Consider the following 8,077-nt stretch of genomic DNA (forward strand, 5'->3'; position numbering starts at 1 on the left):
TTGACTTGACTGTATCTCTGAGCAGACTGTGAGCCCCATGAGAGCAGGAGCTGGGCTGTCTTCGTCACTGAAGGATGCCTAACTCCTAATCTAAAGTCTGTGTCATAACAGGTACCCAGTGAATGTATGATTAATGAACAAAAGAAAAAAATGGTTTTTGGGTGGTCTCTAGAAAAGGGGTATATTTAAGAGGATAAGAAAGAAGTAGGCCTTCTACATAGGGGAAATATCATGAACAGAGGGTCAGGAAGGCAGGAACCTTATAGGGGAGGGGGTGAAGTAAACGGTCTCAGTGAGCAGAGGTTCAGTAATAGATGAGGCTAATCAATAAGATGGGGTCAAATTAAGGAGAGCCTTCCAGGCTTAAAAGCATAGGAAAGGCAGTGGAGGTGGGAGCCACTGTATGTTCTTTTTTGTTAATAGTTTAAGGTATAGTTGACCATTATGTTTAAAGTATAAAATTTGATAAGTTAAATGAAAGTATACACCTGTGAAAGCATCACTATAATAAACACAGTCAAGATAATGAACATACTCATTCCCTTGAAAATTTCCCCACGTCCCTTTGTAATTCCTCTTTCCTGCCTTTCCTCATTCCCTTCTTACTCTATCCCCAGGCAACCACTGATGCGTTGTTGGTCACTACAGTTTGCATTTCTGGAATTTTATACAAATGTAATATACAGTAAGTGCTCTTTTTGTCTGACTTCTTTTACTCGGCACAATTATGTTGAGATGCATCCGTACCAGTGAGTGTATCAGTAATTAAATTATTTTTATTGCTGAGTAGTATTGCATTGTATGGATATACTACAATTTGTTTATTCATTCAACGATTATGGAAATTTGGATTTTTTCCAGTGTTGGCTATTATACATGAACATATGAATGTTTCTATATGAAGCTCTACATGAACATGCATTTTATTTCTCTTGGGAAAATACCTAGGAGAAGCAACCTTGGGCCATGTGGTAGTGGTATGCTTAGCTTTTTAAGAAAGTGCCAAATTCTTTTCTAAAGTGGTTCTACAATTTGCATTCCCACCAGCAGTGTACAGGAACCCCAGTTGCTCCACATCCTTGCCAACACTTGCTATGGTCATTATTGTAATACTGTTAATTGGTATCAAAAGTGTAGCCATTCTGAGAGGTATACAGTGATATCTTATTGTGGTTTTGATTTGCATTTCCCTAATGAATAATGATGTTGAACATCCTTTCATATGCTTGTTTTCTATCTGTATACCTTATAAAGTGTCTTTTTAAATCTTTTGCTCATTTTAATTGGGTTGTTTGGTTTTACACCACTGAATTTAGACAGCTTTTAATAAATTCTGGAATCAAGCCCTTCATCCAGATTTTTTTACAGTGGTAGTAGTAATAGTGACAGCAACAACAACAACAAGAACTAGTACTTATTTGGGGCTAATACTCTGCTACTTACTTCATGCACATTGTCTCAACACTTCCAACAATCCTATGAGGAAGATACCATAATTATTCCAGTCCTATAGGTGAGAAGCCCAAGGCTTACAGAGATGAGGCAATGGTCAAGATCTCACTGCTAATAAGAAGTGGAGCCAGAACCTGAACTCCAAAATCCTTGCTTTTTATTTCATCTCCAGAGACTTAGGAAAATCAATCCTCACTAAAGCAAGCTCTCCAAGGAAAAACAATTAAATAGAAATATTTTTACTGTCAGAGAAAAAAACTGTTTGTAAAAATATTTTCCCATGTACCTAGGAAATATTTTCCTAACGTATCTAGGAAGTCTTTGAAGAACTTTGGACCTGAGTGTCCATAATCCATTTTGGAACAGAGAGTTCTGTTCCAGAACAAAATGGGTAAGGTTAATCATAGCTTGGCTGTAAAGGAATGAAATTGGGTCATTTGTAGAGATGTGGGTGTATCTAGAGACTGTCATACAGAGTGAAGTAAGTCAGAAAGAGAAAAACAAATATCGTATATTAACACATATATGTGGAACCTAGAAAAATGGTACAGATGAACCGGTTTGCCGGGCAGAAATTGAGACACAGATGTAGAGAACAAACGTAGGGGCACCAAGGGGGGAAAGCATCGGGGGAGGGGGTGGTGGGGTGGGATGAATTGGGAGATTGGGATTGATATGTATACAGTGATGTGTATAAAATGGATGACTAATAAGAACCTGCTGTATACAAAGAAAATCGTAGCTTGGCTGTGCTTAGCATTGTTCCCTTAGCTGAGTACACCTGCATGAATCAACCATCAGTGAACAGCAACGTGAAAGGTATAATCTCAAGAGGAAGACAACATAAGAAATTGTGGTAAGGGCACTTTAAAATTTGTTAAGGGAGCAAACTGACATCTTCATGCTTCCTGGCAAAAGTGACGTAACTCTCCTTAGAAATAACTCATTCCACCGACTTTTGAAATTACCTTCATTTTCACTCAGTGTGTGCTGGAGTAGATGTTCATATATTCTACCTACCTTATTACATGAACTCCTTAATTCAACAACTATTCCATGCCCATTTTCCTGCTTAGCGCTATAAAAAGATACAGAATATATAATAACAATCATGAAACGTAATATTCAGGGGTTCTATTAAAAATATTTAAACACTGATATGGCAATGGACACTGGTCAATCAGACCAGTGCCTGCCAGATGCCATGCTGATATGTACCAAAGAAATACTAGCCCTGAAACAAGCAATATCATATTATTATATTGTTTTGCAGGTTTCAAGACTTTTTATATCAAGTATCTCATTTGAATTTCATAAAAGGAAGCTAGGCATGATTACCCCCACTTCACATATAAAAATGATCAGAAAGGTAAATTATTTTTTCCACTGTTTTTCAAAGCTAGTTAATGGTAGAAATGAGAATTAAAAGCAGGTGTTACGACTCATGATCCAAAAAGTTGCACTCTTCCCCACAGTTTCTGGCTCTAAGGACCAAATGAGCCTGTTGCAATAATGCACACACACATAGGAAACAAAGACCATACACTTAGTAGAGCAAATGTGTATTAAACACAGGTGCTTCAGATTCAGAGAAGGAAAGAGGAGGATCGAAGGTGTAACAACTGATCTTCCAAAAATGGTGGCAACTATTAAATATTTCTGTAATGAAGGAGGCTCCAGAGCTCCAGACATCCTCGATCAAATGCATCTTTGACATCCTGTCCCAACCTTGACACTTTCACACTAGTGCAAGCCTATAGAGCCTTGCTCCTCAAAGTGTGATACTCAAATCAGCCGTCTCAGCATCACCTTGGCACACGTTAGAAATACAGAATCTCAGTCCCTTGCCTCCTCCTCTCCCTAAGACCTACTGAATCTGAATTTTCACAATATCCCAAGGAGATCTGTAGGTACCTCAAAGTTTGAGAAGTACTACTCTAGATCACCAATCATTACTCAGATGAGCTATGGGCATCCTCTAGTATGATTTCACAGTCATTATTCACCAACACCACCCAACTCAGCTCTTCCACTAAGTGCTCTCGAACTTACGGTCTGTACCAGAAAAATCCCCTGGATCTTCAAACTCCTTTTTAGCTTCTCCATCACACAGTGAACTGTGTGCTCATTATGCAACCAGGCTCCTTCCTGTGGAACTGCTTCCCCTGCAGGCCTCTCAAGTAAACGTTGTTTTTCCTTCCACACAGCACAGAGCCTGGAGGTGAGGTTGGGCACCTTGCATGTTCCTCACCATCATTTATAGTCAATTATTTCCTTCTTCTTTCAAAAATCCTGCCATTTTTGAAGCACCTGCCATCAAGCTCTACCAGCTATTATCCTGCCTCATTGCAGTCACGTGCCACTCTCCTTAGCTTCCTTAGTCACTGAAGACCTAATCTCAAATTTGCTGTCTCACTCTGCACCCTTTCTATACTACTCTCTTGCTGCCATATCCCTACTATTCACCTCCTCTAGTCTACTACTATGTTTGCAGTCTTGACCTCCTCCACACCAATGTCATGGTCATCATCCAACCCCTGGGCTTCTCCACCCTTTACTACCTCACCTCCTGTTTTCTCCTTCACCTCCTCAGCCACCCAATACCGTGGCCATACACTAGACCTTGTGGTTACTAATAATTGCATTGCTTGTGAAATAGTTTTTCAAACATCTGCTCTTAGTTTTGCAACTAAGTTAATTTTGTACCCTCCCTTCTTCTCCTCTACAAATCATTGACCCTCACATCAGGACCTCCAGCCCACTGGACCCACCACTTTTCATTGTTCATTATCTCATGCCCTCATGTCCTCAGTCCCTTCTTTTTCTCCAGTTCAATGATCAGTCTCTACAGCCACTCCTTTTATATCATCCCCAAATCCCTGACTCCTCTCTCCTCCTTCACCCTAGTTTGGCAAAACCCCGACTTTAGTTTAACTCAGTCCTCCCCCTATTTTGCAACAACACTCAAGCAGCTGAAGGGGGCTGGAGAAAAACTCACTAAAGGTCTAACTTGTCTCTCTTTAGATTTATGACCAATATACTCAAGTGGGCCTGAAATACTACTCAGCAATTTCACTCTATCCCCCTAACTAACCCACTCTTCCAACTTCAGAGATGGATGTTCACATGTTTTCACCTCTTCTGAAACCTTCAGCACTCTCTCCCTTTCCTCGCACTCAGCTTTAGACATACTTTTTAAATATTTCATTGAGAAAATCAAAGCAACCAAAAGAGAACCATTGCATCGCTCCACCACCAAATCTCTCAAGCTACCTGCTTCTTAACCCATAAACACTGTTTTCACACCTGTATAAAACCAAACCCTCCATTTGTGCACTAGATCACATCCCCTATCACAGACCCAAGACTTTGCCCTTGTGATCAACATTTCTTTCTCCTCACCATCAATTTCCCCCTAAATATGGGCTCATTCCCAACAGCACACAAATATGCTGTGATTTCTTCTATATTTTGAAAGATCCCTCCATTGCCCTCATGTGTCTCTCCAGCTATTTCATTTCTCTACTCACCTTAGGGGAAAACTCTATGAAATATTAGTATCCTTTCATTCCCTCACGCCCTATTCTCTTTTTACCCCACTTTGGGCAGGTTTTCCTTCCACCGTCACACAGAAGCTACTGTAATCAGAGTCACCAACAAATCCTATCTTGCCAAACCCAGGGCTAGTGCTCTACTCCAGTCTATGCTCTGCATCCCTTCCCTCACTTTCTGGTCCCTCTTGTGCCTCAGGCATTTTGCTGGGTCCTGGTGTGACCTCAGTAACAACTGATTCTCAACAAACCTGAATGAAGAATTAATACTTCCAATTTAGCATGCTCCTTATCCTAAGAAATGCAAATTTAATAACAAGCTTTTATTAAAAACAAAGACAGATAATCAAAAAGCAGCAATACTCCAAGGAATGTATCATGTAATGATATGTCAGGTATTATTACGAAAAGCTTTGTCACTTATTCACTGTGGAGACATAAAGTGAACCATGTCATCTCTCTGGGCCTCCATCTATCCATTAGTAAAATGAGAATGTTAAGAGTTAGGACAATTCTAAGATAGTTTATTTAAGTGTGAGAGAGAATTTCTAAGCATCCTTGACAATGAGCTGTATTATTGGTCAGTGGCTGAAGCCAGAACCAGTTACGTGTGAAGGTTAAAGAACTGGTCATATCACTGGTGTAAGGGGTGTGTGTGTGTGTCATAATACACTGATCTGTCAAATATGAAAAAAATGATAGCCACCTATCTGGATTTATATCAGGATCCTGGGAAGCATGGTCCAGTCACAAAACTTCATTGAAATATGCCCCCTCCTCACTTCTCAGAGCATGAAATTTATTTAATAGGAAACAAGAGCTGTCATTTTACAGTTAGATATAAGGCATATAATTCTGAGATCCAGGCAAGTAAGAGGAGGGAAAAGGAGAGCATGAGAAGAAGGCTAGGATGTGCAGGAGAGACATCTCAGGACGAATGAAGGCTGGAAAGGTCTGCATTTCCCCAAAATGCCACCTACTTCATAGTTTTACTGCATACTCGCTTTCTGACTTCTGCATTGTAACTGAGAAAGTCATAGCTATTTTTGTATAATATGTGGTGACCAGTGCTCAAGAGTTCTTAGATGATTTTAAAAAGTAAAATGTCTATTGTTTATCTTCTTATAATGTCAAATATGCCTTTTTGTATTCACTTTAGTATTCTACAGCCGGAAGGGATATTAAACACCACAGTCCAAACATCAACTTTACAGATAATGACACAGAAGGTGAATATATCAGAAATAGGTAAAACTAAGACTCTGATCTAGATTAGAATCCTCCAGTTTTTACTCAAGAAATAAAAGAAATAAAAATTGCAGGTAATGACGGCTTTTTATGGATGCATAACTAAAATATTATTAGAAGTTATTCTGGGTAGAGGAAAAAATGAATGACAATTATTTTCATTTTCATAATTGAATAGTTTGCAGTGAGTATGAATTTTCTTATAATTAGGAAAGATTACATGGCCATTTTCATTAAGCTGTTTTAACTAAATAAGTAATAAATGAACTAATCCTTTTATGTATTGACTTACATACACTATTTATTTAGTGTATGCTAGTGTCCATGGAAGTTTTTCAATTTGCAGTGACTTTATCACTCTTTGTACTTGTAACTCTCCAAAAAAATGACTTTACTCATTGTAGATAACTTTATTTCAAACCATATGAATCACTTGGGAGTTGTTAAAATCTTTAAATAAATGACTGAAATTTGAAAACAAAACGAAAAACTGTAAGTTATGCATCTTGATTGCTTACCATGGGCCAGAGATATGCAATGTATTTTACATGATTATTTGACTTAACCCTGTCAACAATTTATGACCTTGTTACTATTATTATGCTTCTCTCTTAGACAAGGTACCTCATCTTAGAATGGGTAAGTCATTATCGCAAGTCTTACTGAATTCAAATCCAGGCTCCTGGTTCCATAGTCTCATCTCTTAACCACAAGACCGTACCCTCCCTGTTTTGCCATTGGATGCAGGGTAATGAGTACTAAAAACTGAATCTATGTCAAACATTTCCACTATTTCCAAAACTGGCTCTAAATGAGGACCTTCCTGCCAGGGCTGATGTGTGTGTAATCTGGGATGAAATGGGAAATTTGGAGGAGTCATGCTGGGAAAATTCTGGCAGACCTACAGAACAGAGCAGATGGAGAAGAACGTGAGGACATAATAATGTACCCTTCTGTTTTGCCAGCACTCTTGTCTCCTAATGTATTCCTGAAAGGACCCAGCACGCATCAAGAGCAGAGACTATTTTGGCAAGACATTTTGAAGCTTGGTTTCTCCTCAGGGATTGTAAATTTTATAGTATGACTGTAAACTGATTAACAGGAATTCTAGTTTTAAACAGTATACCCAGACGTGACTCAAGATGACCACTGCTATTTTAAAAGTAATTGCCTTGTGAGGCTGTCCAGATGAATTGATGGAAGGGAAGTCAACAATCTAGGTTAGATAATGCTCCAGGTGGAAAAGATCTTTTTGGCTCATCTAGTCCAATCTCCTCATTATAACCACAGGAGAAACTGAAGTGCAAAAGTAGGCATCTAACTTATCCAATATCATATTGTAAGCAGAAGCCTATCTAAGTCTCGAATTCAGATTTCCTGACTTCCAGTCTTGTGTTCTCATCACCAAAACTTGTTCTATAGTAAATCCTGTATGCCCAACTGAACATATGGCTCAAGCAAGCAGAGGAAAAATGTAAAAGAAAAAACAAAGAAGAAGTCTGTATGATCGAGACCAGGAAGCGGTAGCCATAGAAGGGAAGAGCCAACCTCCTCTCATACTTGTAGCTGAGAGAATAACTAGGAGAGGTGTTGTTAGAGCATATTCCCATCTATCATGAATCTAAAACTCAGAGAGTGACATATCGATTCACTCATTTGGTCATGGAGCAAATTTTATTGAGTGCTTGCTAGGTGCTAGTCATTGTGCTAGATGCTGGAAACACAGCCATAAATGGAATGTAGTTCCTACTTTCATGAAGCTTACATCCCAAAAGAGTAGACAGATGAAAGAAGATAAATCAAATAAACACAATAGAAGAAAGTGA

Source organism: Hyperoodon ampullatus (assembly GCF_949752795.1).
Source record: "Hyperoodon ampullatus genome assembly, chromosome: 4".
Taxonomy (NCBI): domain Eukaryota; kingdom Metazoa; phylum Chordata; class Mammalia; order Artiodactyla; family Ziphiidae; genus Hyperoodon; species Hyperoodon ampullatus.